This window comes from Marmota marmota, unplaced genomic scaffold (genome assembly GCF_001458135.2).
Source record: "Marmota marmota marmota unplaced genomic scaffold, marMar, whole genome shotgun sequence".
Classification (NCBI taxonomy): domain Eukaryota; kingdom Metazoa; phylum Chordata; class Mammalia; order Rodentia; family Sciuridae; genus Marmota; species Marmota marmota.
The window spans coordinates 31,046,039-31,061,441 of NW_025999990.1; the positions used below are offsets into that span (position 1 = coordinate 31,046,039).

At 37.5% G+C, this 15,403-nt stretch overlaps 1 protein-coding gene across 36 annotated transcripts in view; it reads right to left on the minus strand.

Moving 5' to 3' along the window:
* The window catches only part of Dtna (dystrobrevin alpha), a 315,681-nt gene that overhangs the window by 161,974 nt on the left and 138,304 nt on the right, over positions 1–15,403 (minus strand). For 3 of the 36 annotated variants that reach the window (XM_048806361.1, XM_048806371.1, XM_048806373.1), the window contains exon 1: positions 3,163–3,365. The exons of 28 other annotated variants lie outside the window; for them this stretch is intronic. The gene's annotated coding sequence lies outside the window, so the exon portion shown is untranslated. Of the gene's footprint in view, positions 1–3,162; positions 3,379–3,824; positions 4,167–15,403 lie in introns of those variants that run through there. 5 more of the 36 variants (XM_048806345.1, XM_048806344.1, XM_048806350.1 and 2 more) reach the window with 5 other exon arrangements.

Genomic DNA, 15,403 nt, shown 5'->3' on the forward strand with positions numbered 1-15,403 from the left:
TAGTGTTCAAAAAGGAAGTTTGAATTCTTTATAGAAGCAGGGAAGTGGAGTCTCAGCACAGTTGATAGAGCTGACTCTGGTCTATCATCCTGGCTCTGCTCTTATGTGGTATGCAGGTGTCTTCTCAAAAAACAAGGTATGCTTCATAGGTTGTGATGAAAATTAAATGGTCCACGAAAACAGCCTAATGCTAAGGGCATGGTCATTGTGGTGGTGGTAATGATGTCATGATGATGACCTGGTCCCTGAACACCTTTTTGAGTTCCGGTGTTTGTTTAATTTGTGGCTATTTTAAAAATCATTGGGGAGCTTATTTTTTCTTATTGGTTTATGAGACTTCATTAAACATTATGAATATTTACTTTTTTTATTCCACATATACTGTGAATATTGTTTCCAGTTTGCCATTTGTCTTTTAATTTTGCTTGTAGAATTTTTCAGAAGTAATGTTTTCCTCTCACCATTCCTTTAACTTTGAGGGCATAACTTTTCTACTTCAGTTTCTGTATTTTCTCCTACTACTTCATGGATCCTAATTTTATCTTGGGATTTCCAATCCACTTGGCCTTTTACTTCATGTGTGGGATAAGCAGAGATAAGAGATTTTTCTGATTATAATATTTCTTCGAACAACCCCCAAATCAGCAGATTTCAGATACAAGATATTGTTATTTGCTTAAAATGAATAATTTAGAATTTAAATAGAGTGAAAATATCAGGAGGGCATACATAGTGATTGTTTCATAAAATACATGTCAGAGTGGGGGAATTATAATAATATCACTATAAAATATATCCAGCTAATATTATTATCAAAGTAAAAGCAGTGGATTACTCCTTTGTACTAAAAATATAACAAGTGATTCATTCCCAGAAATGAGTTTATTCTTTTCCTATCAGATACTAGCCCACACATTGTGCAATTCTTGATAAGTTTAATCATTTTTCATAGCCTCTATTGCTTATTGAACAAAGCCCAACATGTATTATAATATCTACTAAGAACATAACAAACACATCTATTGTTAGTGATTTATAAGTGCTATTAATGGAATTAATTAAATATCAGAGTAAATTTCTGAGAATCATATAACCATTTAGAAACGTTCATGTTCTTTTTTAAACATTGACCTTTTACTAGATATACAGCCAAGCTTTCTATTTTATTCTCCAAAGTAATCATTAGTCCAACATCCTCATCATCATGATAATTGTACCATTAGTTTTTCACTGAAAAGTTGAAGAATACTAAAGAAAAAAATTCCTTTTATCCAATTCCTTGTATACCAAAAAAAATGGTGATCAATAATAAAATTTAATAAAATAATAGGTGCAAAAATAACAACTCTTAAAAATGGCACATAAAGCTGATATTAGATCATCATTCCTTGGTTTCATCTTATTCTATTTTAGAAATATTGTCTTGGGTTTCAAAAGTTATTAATTTTCTTTGTCAATACAATTCTCCTTTATTGTGACTCTGTTGAATGTCTATCGCCTTAATAGAGGTAAATGTTTGCAGATAATTAGCTATTAGTCTGAGCATCTAGGGAACTCTAGAAATGAAAGCTAAAATGTTAAGAAACATCAACAATTAACAGTAAAGCATGATTTAAACAAGAGTTGACAAAAGTATTCAGTTAAAATGTCCTGGCAAAATTCATAGCTTTTTCTGTATTAAAAAAAAGAAAAAGAAAAGAAAGAAAGAAAAGAAAAGAAACAAGGGTGGGGGAGAATGAATGCAGATAGAAGTGAAATGTTTCATAAGTGCTATAATGATTTTGATATTTGTTATCATGAGAGGTTATGGCAAAAATTATTTTTAAATGTAACAAAAAATGTTTCTGTTGTAACTCCTTGCTCAAACTTGGAAGATGACTTGAACATACAAAAACAAGAGACTAAGGAACTAGCAATGAAAATCAGCGCAGAAGTGGATACAATCAAATCTAAGTTCCCCTTTTTGAAGAAAGTGTAGTACATATTCAACTTGGGGTAATTTATTGACTTTCATTCTAATCAGTGCCAGCTAGTGGCAAATTAACTGATTTAACTCACTAGGAAAGCATTTTTCAAAGATTTTCATATGTGGAAAAACTGCAGGTGGACAGTAAATACACTGTAATAACAGTAGTCTCTGCTACTGTGTAGTTGGGTTTTGTCTCTAAAAGCTGCCAAGACAACTTGGTCCAGAAAGAAGTTGCATAAGTTAGCTCTCTGCTAAAATGTGAAATGCATCGTAAAGTCCCCTAAGCAAGTCAAACACAAAACATCAGTAAAAACTATAAACAAGGAAGCAAAATAAGTTATCAATAAGGAAATGTTCCTCTTTTTCACTAGCTTGCCCTGTGTATCTGGAAGCCTCCCCTTGATGCAGGCTACCAGTGTGATATATAAACAGCTCAGGAGGAGGCTGCTGCTCTCTGGGATTTGATGCCTCACCAAGTCACACTGAATTGTTTACATTCAGGTCTTTGCCTCCAAGCAAAAGAGTTCATTTTACACTCACCCGTATTATATTTACTTCTATTTTTAAGTCCACCAGGACTCTTATAGCTGCAACACCTAAAAGAATTGAACGTTGCTGGAAATAAAATACGTTGCCAAAATTATAGATAAAACTGAACTATTCTCGTTGGATGAGGTGGTAATATGATACAAGAAGGAAAAAAAATCCCACATACAACAAATAAGCTAAATAACATGCTGGAGAACTTTGTCCTACTGCTTAATTTAGTATGAGACAAGCAGCTCTGGGCTAATGCCACTAATAAGGTGTCCCCTAAGAAAAGCGGACTGTCTTCAAAGAACAAAAACAAGAAAACACTCTTCTTGGTTTCTCACTGATCTGAAGACACTAATTATTGCATTCTTATTATTTCCTTGGCAGTTTTCTTTCTTTGACTCTCGTACACACACATACACACACACACACACACACATTCTACCAGAGAGCTCTAAAATTTTGCAATGTTTAAGACTTTCAAATGAAAAACATCAAATCGGAGGTGGAGAAGTTGGGGAGGGGACAGAAGAAATTTGTCCTGTGCCTCTGTGGGGGCTGGGGGGCGGGGGCGATAGTGAAATTCCACCCAGCCAGTTAGTTATGCTGCTGCTACAAAAGGAAGAGAGTTCAGTTTCATAGATTCAATTGTACCTTACCTGGTTTTGTAGTTAAATGCACCAACATGCCCCTAATTCTTCTGCCGAAGCACTACATGTGATGAGAGCTATAGTATTTGACCTTACACATTTCCACAGAAGAAACTCCAAAGTAACCTTTAACTTCAATAAAAAGCTGTGTTCATTCTCCCCCTGTGCTCAACACACAGCAATCTAATACACCTCATCATGTGGTCCGTTACCATGGTAGCAATGAATCCAGCTGCTGAAATACAAAAGACTGACAAAAAGTTGCTTTTTTCCCCCTCCACCCACCCTGACAAAGTCAGATTTTTTTTTTTCTGTATGACAGTCTAATTTGAATGTTTCTCTTGCTGACTCAACTCCATGAACAAGGGGAAAAAAAAACAAGAAAAATGAATAACAGAGGTATAAGAATAAAAGGTTTTCAAAAGTATTTAAACTAACTAATGAAATAACAACATGCATTTTTAAATCACCACTAATCTCTTGAAATACTGATCATTATCTCCTACTTCTGCCAACTAAATATTTTCAAATGCTGGTCACTAACTCAGTAGCAAATAATCCCACAGCTCCTTTATGAACATAAAAAAAAATATTTAGTAAACACAAAAGCTCAAAACACTACATCAGTAGACAAAGTTATTTTTTTTTTCCTTAGAGCAAACTTTACTCACGGCTTAGAAGGAGGAGGAAAAATTCTTCATCTTCTTTTTATTAAAGTCTTGTGTTTAACCATTACTTAAACAGATTAGTTTCAATTCTACTTCAATTTTAGAGGATAAATTTGGAACTATGGTGATACACCTTGCTAGAATTAGCCAAATTATATTTGGGATGTTATATTAAGAGCAGGGTCTTGAAGTTGGGTCAATATCAATTGTGGTCACTTCTGGGAACCCCCAAACCAATGGCTGTGGAGTAGGACGAAAGGAGTGCTGGTCCTTTAAGGAGAGACTGACAGAGCCCGGGAGCCTGGAGCTTTCCTTCAGCTCAACCCTGCCCTTCCTCCCCACCAGCACACCTGCACCAGCTAGGGCTCCAGGCAACTTGGTCCCTCAGGCCTGGCCTTGTTACTCAGCTTTGTTTACCTCCCAAATTTAGATATTATTTTGCAATGATTTGTTGATGGATCTATCTTCCCTTTTTGGACATGGGCTCTCTGAGGAAGAGGAACCTTGTCTTATTCATGTTTCTGCACCAAGGAATTAGGGAGAGTTGGCATCAGGATGCAGGGCTACTTCTCCAATAAAGAAAAGCTGTTCACCCCCTGCAGTGCACTGGAGGGAAGCTACCTCTTGCGGTGCTGTTCACAGCATTCCTTGCTGCCTTTAAAGTCTTAGAATCTCTGTGCAGCCTTTTCCTTCACCCATAATCTTACCAGGGGAGGCTGGAGAGGGGAGCTCCAGGGTCAGCCATGGACTCAAGCAGACGCAGGTTTGAAACCTGGCTCCCAGACACACCACTTTTGTGATTATGGGTAGATTATTTACCCTTTCTAAACCTCTACTTACTCCTCTGTAAAATCCTTAAAGTTATGAAAAAGGAGGCATCATGCACTGAGCTTGAAATATACTAACTTTTCAATAAATTCCTGACTATTTTTTAGTAAATATATTTATGACTTTTGAACAAGAGGGACAATGAGGAAACTAACTGGTACTTGAATTCCCCTTGTTGATAGAACTCATTTTTAACCAGTACATATTATTAGTCTCAAGTTTCATAATATGGGTTTGGATAATAACACAGTATAAATACAGTGGCCATTTTAGACAAATAGCTAAGGCAGCTTGCCACTACCCACAAACCAATCATCAGTTACACATATTTCCAGTGCAAAATGGATCATTAGAAGAATATTGAATTTCGAAGTAAACTAAGTGTGGTGGCTCACGCCTGTAATTCCAGTAATGCAGGAGGCTTAAGCAGGAGGATGGCACGTTTGAGTTCAGCCTCAACAACTTAGCAAGGACCTAAGTAACTTAGCGAGACCCTGTCTCAAAATAAAATATAAAAAGACTGGGATATGACTCAGGGATGTGATGGAGCATTCTTGAATTCCCTGATACTAAAAATATATATAAAACAATACAAAAACAAAACCTTGGGACTATATTTTTTTAATCTCTAAATATGAAAAAAAAATATTAAGTAGTTCACTGCAGGAAACATACTGGATTCTCAAAAATGGTCATATGATTTATTAGTATTGTTTCAAATTAAAATGAAATATTAAGGGATATTCACCATAAAGGATTTCAGAATAGAAAAATAGATTGAATCATTTATTTACTTATTTATTTTTTAGTTAGTTGTAAATGGACAAAATACCTTTGTTTATTTAGTTTTATGTGGTGCTGAGGATCAAACTCAGTGCCTCACAGGTGTGAGGCAAGCGCTTCACCGTGGAGCCACAGTCCCAGCCCCTAGATTGCATTTTTAATAATGTACTGATATTTGATTAACAGGAATGTTTAAAAGGTCACCTTGATCTGTTAACAACTACTGTGAATTACTCAGCAATATAAACTTTCAGCTGCTTTTCTCCACAGTCATCTAAGTCAGGAAATTACCTGACACCAAAGCCAATTGCATGGGAAAATGAGCATCAAAATCCCTTTGAAGACTACAGTGCAAAACAGTAGCCTGGGGTTAAAATATCCGGTGACAGGAAAAAAAAACAAAACAAAACAAAAAAAACTTTCCTTCTTGCAGGAAGTTACCAGAAAGAATGTTGTGCATTGCAAGGTTTCTCTATCATGAAAAACAGAAAGAAAGAAAAGCCCCACAACAAATCTGTTGAGATTATGAAAATAGCTTGGGCAACTGCTACAAACCTGAAAAAAACCTCAAGTGTTATGACTCACAAGGACACAGTCCTGTAAAACGTATGAGAAAGAACAGGAAAAAAAGGAGAAGGAGCAGCCACGCTGGAAAACCAACATCCACTAATCCTCTTTAGAGCAGTTGATGAAGGCAAGACCAATAGACCCACATGTGAATAATTCATAATGATTCTCATGTGTGGCTCCCTGAACGGAGACTCTTTTAGGGCTTGTATGCATTTCTTTGGAACCGTGTCTGTGTGCCTTTTTGCTCCTATGGTCAGGTGCCCATTACATGGATCTAATTATTTTTTATTTTATAAACGTAGAGCCTGCCTTTATCTAGTTAATGCATACGACTACTAGAACATTTAATATGATCAGCCAACATGAGGAGCATCAGATGTTAAATCAACTTGTTTGATTTTCTCTTTTTAAACATTATGGAATATGACATCAGTGTATTAGGGTTGTTGAAAATTTGAAATTCCTTTTTGTGAATGTTAAGATTAATTTCTCTCTCTGTGTGAGCTGAATTTGTAATATAATCTGTGCTGGTATGACCCACTTAATTGCATGTGAAGAATCCAATCACCTGGGGAGAGAAAGTTTTTGCAACATAGGTGATAATTTGGAATATACCCCAGGAAGTTGATTTGCCAAGCCCTGGTCTCACAGAGACAGGAGGGAGCTTAAGAGGTTATTTGCTTCACTGCTTTCTCTTCTGATGTGAGAGCATATAATTTATCACAAACTCAAGGTACTAATATGGGCTCAGAGGTCACTAGTTTGAATTACGCAGCAGGGCTACAAAAAATACTGGCTGCCAATATTAGTGAAACTAAAATAAGAGAAAACAATTTGAGCCTCTGCAAATGCCATTTTTAAGACTATTCTTTATTTATGAATACCACAAAGAGCTTTGTTATTCGGGTGCTGGTTTATATTGAATAAGAAAACATGGTAACAGCAATGAAAACAGATTGTGATCTACTGAACAATTTTTGCAAGCATATAGTTTCTTGAGCCACTTTGAGCAACTGACCTAAAAAAAATATTAATCAGATTAGTATCTCTTCTATTCATGACAATTTCTTATGAAAGAACAAGGCTGTTGCTAGCCATCTCAACTTATATCAATAGCCAGATATTCTATTTTATCCTTAGGATGTTTTCAAAATATACACGCCTCTGAATCATATCAATAGAGCTACAAATAATAAGGCTCTTTTATGCTCTCCTAGTGTGGAAATATCATATAAAATATCTATTTTTAAATAACATTTGTGAAATTGAGGGTTATATATTTTACAGACAACCTAACATGAACCCATGATTTTCACCTTACTCATTTATGGAAATTGATTCCTAAACTTGTTTTTGCACTTTTCATTTCTTTAAATTTCACAGCTATATAGTTATTTCTGGATTTATCCTTAGTAAAAAAATATTCTTGGTTTTTAAACTTAATTATATAAGTACATTATACTTCTTTGTCCATCTTCTCACTACTAGATAGTATCATGTGTCCAAAATATAGAAAATATTTTTGAAATAACATTAAAGGCTCTCATAATTCAATCATCAAAGGTAATCAATATTAACATTTTTCTGTATTGATTTAACTAAACACAGATAATTTTAAGATAATTTTAAGATTGTCTTCTTACTTAATGAAAGACATATAAAATAAGCATGCTCTAGTATTTTACACTCTTTGAAAGACTTTAATAATGGCCTCTAGGTCTGTTATTTGGATGTGTTAGAATTTATTTGGCTATATCTTATTGAAACCTTTTCCTGGTTTCTTTGACTGATGTACTTTTGTATTTAGATTTTTGGTTGTATCTAAGGTTATTTAGTTAAAATAGATTTCTGGGGATAGGGGAGATTATTAAATTTATGGTAGGTAAATCCAAGCACAGAATTTTAGAATTGGCAGGATTAGCAGGATCATACCTATAATTTAGTCTAATACCCATTTTACTGATTTTATTGATGAGACAAGTGAGGCTCAAGGAAGTGAAAAAGTTTCCTCCAAGTCCCATCACGAATTGTTCTAGTACTAGAACAGAAACAGCTTTGCATTTCGTAATTCTGCCATTCTGATTCTAAATGACAATTCACTCCTGAGGAGCTCCCTCCCAGTTCCACCTTGGGGTTGTGGTGTCATCCGTGAAATTCTACCAGCATGCTCAGGAGAGACAGTCCACATGGCAACATCTCTTGCACTACCTTCTACTGATAGCAAAACAGAATAAATATTGAGAAATAAAGACTCTCTCAGACAAAAATTTATTCTATGAAGAACAAAACAGAAAGTTCCTGGAGTGTTGAGGGATCAGGGTCCTCTTAAACTTGGTGAGCTCAAACTGATGTAAAATCATCAGAGATGTTATGGCCTCTAAGTTCTTTTCATGGCCTTACAGTCAGTCGGGAGAGCAGCAGATCTGTGATTTGAGTGGCAGGCTGTCAGCCAACTCAACAAGAACAAGCCTGATCACCTGCAACAATGTCCCAGCCTGTAAATACAGGTGTGTTTGCAGGACTTACGAAGTCCCCCTTTGACAGGATATTCTTTCTCAGCTAGAGAGAAAAGAGAGTCTACCTAAAAGTCAAGGAGATAGGCAGATTCCTGAAACTTTATTCTTAAAATGATTCATTTTCTTATTCTGAATACACAGTACTAGAGATTATTATTTCCTGGTTTCTTCAGTGTGTTTTATTCTGAAATGAGATGACTTATTTTAATTCAATAGATTTTAATTAAGCGTCTTCTAAGAAGCACTCACAATGCTAGATGGAGTCAGAGAAATATAATGGCATACAATCTAGATGGGAAGGTAAGAATGTGGATATAGAAAGTACAACTGCAGATACAACAATATATGAGAAGGAATATAATCAACCTACCTGAGAGTGGATAGATAACTGAATTACGTCAGTTGAAGTAGAACATTTAGGGGAGAAGAATAACCCATTCAGTGTCCCCCAGTTTTGGAAAGTATTTGTTGTTGGAATCTTGGGCATGTTTCCCCTGACTCTTTCACTTTCTGTTCAGACTTTGAATACAACAGCACAGCACCCTTTCTAAGCTTTGAGCCTGATGAACCCTAACAGCAGATTTGGTGGCCGAAATTAGATGTAGGCGTAATAAAAACTACTGAGTTTCTCCTTGCCTCAGTTATAGCACCCTGGGAAAGGACAAGTCATTTAGTATTTGGTGGCAAGGGGAAGATGAACTGTAACGGCCTATGAAGTAGGGGGGAGAGAGAGAGAAGAGAGAGAGAGAGAGAGAGAGAGAGAGAGAGAGAGAGAGGGGGGGGAGAGAACATATATATCTATATCAGAGACAATGATAGAGATGAGACAGGAAGTAATGAAGGTTATGCACCTGTAGGCACTCAGTAAAAGTTAATTATTGGTGGCAACTATGATAAAATTACAGGGCTGTAGGAAATGAAGCAAGTTAGAAAAAAAATTAAGGTAATTTTACAGATGAATAAATTATGGAAAAAGATTAAAAATAGTTTGAAAAGGGTATAAACTGATTGGGGGAAAGAAGAAAAATAGAAGCATAAGTGCTTAAGAAAGCATGTAGCAAAATTACCATATGGAAGAATAGAAAAAAAAATCTTGAAAAAATATACCCTATTGGGAAAATGGTTTCAATAAACTGCGATAAGAAATAGACTAATAGTTGAAATTTCATTCTGTATACTTAAATGAATTCTATTATTGAAATGAATTAAAAACATCCAATCAGTAGTTAAAATATTTTATATAACTTGGGTCATAAAATAAAGATATGGGGCACTTTGAACCCTTCTGAGTTCGAAGTGTGTTATTAATGGCAAATACTCCATTGGCAGGGCTGTCCACCTGATATTTCAGAGGTTCCACGGAGGGGCTCACTGGAGTCAGTCTGGGAGACACTGTCCTTGCTCCACACGATGTCATTTTCTCCATTCCTTTCAGCCACTGCATTCTGTTTAGAGCCTCACAGAGACAGGTGAAATGGAGTAACTGGAGAAGGTGTAACGGTGAACAATGAACAGGAAGGGAAGTGGAACAGAAGCCTCTGAGAGAGATGATTCAGCTTTTGAAAGGATGCCTGCATGCAAACAATGGTGAACAGGTGTTCTTCATTTTTTACTGAAGCCACCACAGCATGCTTTGGCCAGGTTAGCCATTGGAAAGAACCTCTTGATGTAATATCAAAATTCTGGTTCATAAGAATATGAGGCAGGAAGAATCAATGTTCAACCTGAAGATGAAAATGAGTTTTGTACGGAATTAGCCACACATTGTTCTTTTAAGAATGCTCTACCTCCCAGTGGGGATACAATTATGGGTTTTTAAATTCTCATCCACACATACCAAGCACAGAGAAATGCTATGTCATGCATTTGACATTGGCTGAGGTTTGGCTTGCCTACTCCTATTGCCAACAGAGCAATAACATCTAGAACACTGAACACAAAGATTGTGTGTTCTATCTGTTTTAGACTTTATGATATCTTTCATAAACATTACAGACCAATCAAAAAAGAAAGAAAAAACATTTTCTAATCATTTATAATTCCACCAATGACAGTTCACTTTTAAAAAAAATCCCTAGTCATATCTGTTTCTAGCTAAACATGTAGCTTGATTATAAAACAAATTGTTATTTTTGAAACTGATTCCCCCCACACATTCTAAGGAAGGGTATAGATGCCATGGCATTACTTTTGAGAAAGGATCAGTCTTTTTTTTTTTTTTTTTTTTGTAATCAGCTTTAATGGGCCTATTGATTACATATAGGCTAGTCTAGAAGAGAGAGGTAAAAGAAAAGAAATGAAGCCATTTTATATAAAAGACAATGACAGTGTGTTCATTATGAGTTATTAGTCCTATCCCTAATAACTCATATTATTATGAGTTATTAGGGATAGGACTACAGACGAGAGCCAGGGGGCATGGGTGTTGAGGTTCTGATCCTGGGAGTCAGTTCCAGGTCAAAGGGAACTGTTATCTGTGGGGGAAGCAAGCTGTAAAACCCAGTGGTCCAGGAAGAAGCAGCCAATTTTGGAGGGACCTGAGTTATGGTGTAAGGAATAATTGTGCTGATGACTAATTTTAAATATTCTGATTTATAAAACCTTTTTATTATTGTCAAAATTTGAGGAAAGTTTTGAGAGGCAGTGGGTGGTTAAGTCCATTCTGGGAAAGGGGTATGAGGAAGGAATGTCCTCTTCAAGGGGATTTGGTGGGATCTCAGACTTCTCTGAGAAAGTGACATTGAGATGACACATGAGAAGGATGGGGAGAAAGCATTTCAGGCAAAGAGAAGAGCATACACGGTCCCATAGGAGGAAATAGCTTGAAGTGATTGAGGAACACAAGGCGACAAGCGTGGCTGGAGCACTAGGCATGAGAGAGAGGGAACATGATGTGAACCTGGCAAATTCCACAGGGAGCAGCACTTTGTAGGGCCTGCTAGGGCTTTTGACATTTATTCCAAGTGCAATGGAAAACATCTGAAGGATTTAAAGCATGATAGTGACATAATATAACTTTGATTTTTAAAACAATACCCTGGCTATGGTGTGGAGAATGGGCAGGCCAGCAGCAAGAGTGGATTAAGTGAAGTGAGTTTGGAGGCTGACAGAAGATGGTGAACTAGATGTTGACAAGTTAACAATGGAGACGGTGAGACAGGATCACATTGGAAATCCACCATGGAGGTAGGATTGATGGGAATCAGTCATTGATTACATGGCGAGGATGGGTGAGAGCCACGTACGCAAAAAAACTCCCAGCATTCCAAAAATGAATGGAGATGGCATTTACTGCAGGCAGAGGCTGGGCGCAGGAGCCTGCTGAGGGAATGTGGAGAGGGGCAGTGGGGGTGAGGAAAGTGTTCAACTTGAGACATCACATAGGTTGTGCTTTTGTGAGCCTAAAGCTAAGCAAATAGGGTTTAGATGGAGACATACATATGAAAGTTGTAGACTTTTCAAAGTCATGGGGGAAAAAAAAAGCATGCATAGAGACAATGCCCAATGCTTCTCCCCAGAACAGAGGACTCAGAGAAGTAGGAGGAAAGCCTTGTTAGTGTATTTCTATAGAAGCCAAGACAAGGGAGTTTTTCAGAGGGGAAGGTGGTCTTTGAGTTCAGAGGTACTGAGAAGTTGAGTTAGATGAGAATAGAAAAAGAAGTCATTGGCTTTGGCATGTGAAGATAACAATGACCATAATAAGAACACTTTTTTTTTTTTCTGGAAAGGTAAAGGAAGAGGAGGAGAATGGCAAGTGAGGAAGTAGAATCAACCTGTGTCGACTTATTTTTGAGAAACTTGGATTTATAACGGAGGCAGGTAGGGTAGGGATGAAAAGGAAATGTGAAGCCAGGGTAAGTTTTCTAAATATAGGCATTCTTGAAATATTTACTGGATGTATGGTCAACTCCAGGCAGGGAAACTGATAATGTAGGAGAAGAAATGGCTGACTGATGTGCTCAGTCCTTAAGAGGGTAAAGAGGACGAGTGGAGAGAAACTGCCTCTCCTATGACACCAGGGAGAAGTGTCAGAAAGTTGTAAAAGGATGCATATTTGTATATTTAGAAATGGAAGGAAGTAAGAAGCAAAGGGAAAAGGAAAGTAAGAAGTAAAAGAGGAGAAAGGAATAAAGCCTAGGAGGAGGCTCATTGGTAGCAGAAAAGAACGAGGATGATAATATCCTATAAGGAATACAAAAAAAAAAATGGCAAATGTGGACTATCAGAGCAAAAGGGCTGGCAGAGAGGTATGTAGTGTTTGGAGATTGGGATAGCTTATTTGGTGATTGTGGTCCAGTTTCAGATAACTAGCTCTAGTGGTCAAAGAAGTAGATGGCAGAGGTCAAATGAAGGTCCTCCCGAACCCCTGCCATACGAGGAGGATACTGATTGGGACTGCTAGGTATGATGAAGTGATCAAGAACAGAAACAGGAGTTGGAGTAGGAATATTTATGTATTTATGTGACCTAAACAGGGCCAGTCAGAATTCTGTGGGAGTGAGGTTTCATCTCTTTGTGACTCACAGTTAGGTAGATTATTTACACTTGCAGAGGCTGATGGCTTTCTTCCTCATTGCACGGATGGAGTCTCCTTAAATATTAATCCAATACTAGAGGAAAACAAGTGAGAATGGAGAAAGAGACAGAATCCCGAGCCAAGCCTTCAAACCTCTGGATCTACTCTTACTTGAAACCTAATTGTCCTTTTTTTTTTTTTTTTAAAGTAACTTGAATATTTTGTTTGTTTTGTTTTTGTCTGTTACAAACACAAAGCACAGACTAGTGTGGATGGCTCTGAATTTTCAAAAAGAAGTACTTGGAAATAGAACAGATTTTTTTTTTTTTAGTTACCTACCCAATATCCAATCTCTAATTTTTCTTTGCTGGCATAATACTCAGTTTTTGCTGTCTACGGTTCAGGGAAGGGTCTAAGTCAATCATCACTATTGCAGTCCCCTCACCAGTAGGATATCAGTGAACTGTGGACAATCTTCTGGAAGAAAGGTAGTAGTTTGAGTTGTGTGCCATTTAACTTAGGTGTCAACTTGACTGAAACATGGATGCACAGATATTTGGTCATATTTTATTCTGGGTGTGGCTTGAGGGGTTTCTGGGTAAGATTAACACCTGAATTGGTAGACTGAGTAAAAGAGACTGCCTTCTCCAGTGCGAGTGGGCCTCCTCTCATCCAGGGCTGGAAGAGAACAAGAGACTAACAGGCTGAGCTCCAGGAAATTCGTACCCTCTGCCTGATGGTCTTTCAGCTGGGACAGGAGTCTTCTCCTTCTTTTGGACTTAGACTGGAACTTACACCAACAGCTCTCCTGGTTCTCAGGCATTTGGACTACAAATCTGGGGACTTCTTTGATTTCCATAATTGTGTGAACCCATTCCTAATAATAAATCTCTTTTATTACTATTTTTTTTTGTGTGTGTATGTGTGTATGTGCACAGTACATTGGTTGTTTCTCTGGAGTACTCTAATACAAGCAGTGTCCTTCAAAAGCTCATAAATACTTGGAAACTCAAAATGTCATCTTGTTTAGGAGTAGAGTCTTTGCAGAGGTAATCAGCTGAGGATCAAGATCAGATCACACTGGATTATGTTGAGCCCTAAATCCAATTACTGGTATCCCTAATGGAAGAGGAGAGGACATTACAGAGACGCACACAGGATATGAAGCCACAGAAGTCTAAGGCAGAGACTTGAGTGACATAGCTACACGTCAAGGAATTCCCAGGATTGCTGAAGCCAACAGAAGTTAGGAGGCGGCAAGGAAAGCCCTTCGTTAGAGATCTCAGAGGGAGAACGGCCCAGCTGACTCCTTGATTTAGACTTCTTGTCTAAGGAACTGTTAAAAAATAATGAATTTCTGTTGATTCAAGCCCCAATCCTATGGTTATTATTAGAGAAACTCCAGAAAACTCACAGGGAGTTTCTGGGAAAGTTCTCATCACTCCAAAAAGACTCACAGAGAGAAATGAAAATGTCAACATGTCAGGTGAATGGCAAATGGTTATGCATAGCTGGGGCCCAGGTGGAGAGTCAAGGGAAGAGACTGAAGAGCTAACAGAGTTCAGCAGGCTATCACCAAAGGGCTGAAAAGCAAATGATTGACGGTCAAGGATAAGATCAAGGGAATCATGAGTGAAGAAAAAAATACCATTCACTGAAATCCCATTTTCCCCAGCAAAGCTGTGTTCTAAAGAGGATATTCCCAGAATGACGTTTTCTTTCACAGGAATCCTTGGTCTTCCTTTCTAACTGTGTTAGCTCTTTTCCAGTCCAGAATCACAGAAACAATTTTATTTACTCCAGACTCTGGGAATGGAGTAAGAGGCCATGGTTAGCCACCTTCCCATTCCGTACAGATGACATGCATGCATTTCAATAGGGACTCTTTGGAAACAAAGAGTTTTGGGAAGCACAGAGGTAGTTGATATGGGTACTTTCGAAGAATGGGGCATAGTGACCTGATAGGAGCTGGTCTTTAGTGTGTCCTCTGCTTTCAAATTCATGCTGACTGCATGGCCTTGAACAAGTTACTTACCCTCCTGAGCCTCTGTTTCATCATCTAAAAGTTAAGACAGCAGTACCTAATTAATGGACTGATGGTAATTAAATAGGTAATATGTGGAAAGTACCTAATAAGTACCTGGTGTACATTAAACAATAGCTCTTAATATTTTTGAGTGGCGTTTCAAAATCTTAGCACTAATAACACTTTGGGCCAGACAACCCTTGCATTTGGAGGACTATCTTAAGCATTATAGCATGTTGAGCAGCACCCCGGCCTGTACCCACTGGATGCTTATAGCACCCCCTATCCCCGGACATGACAATCAAAAATGTCAACAGATATTGCTAAATTTCACAGGAGGAAA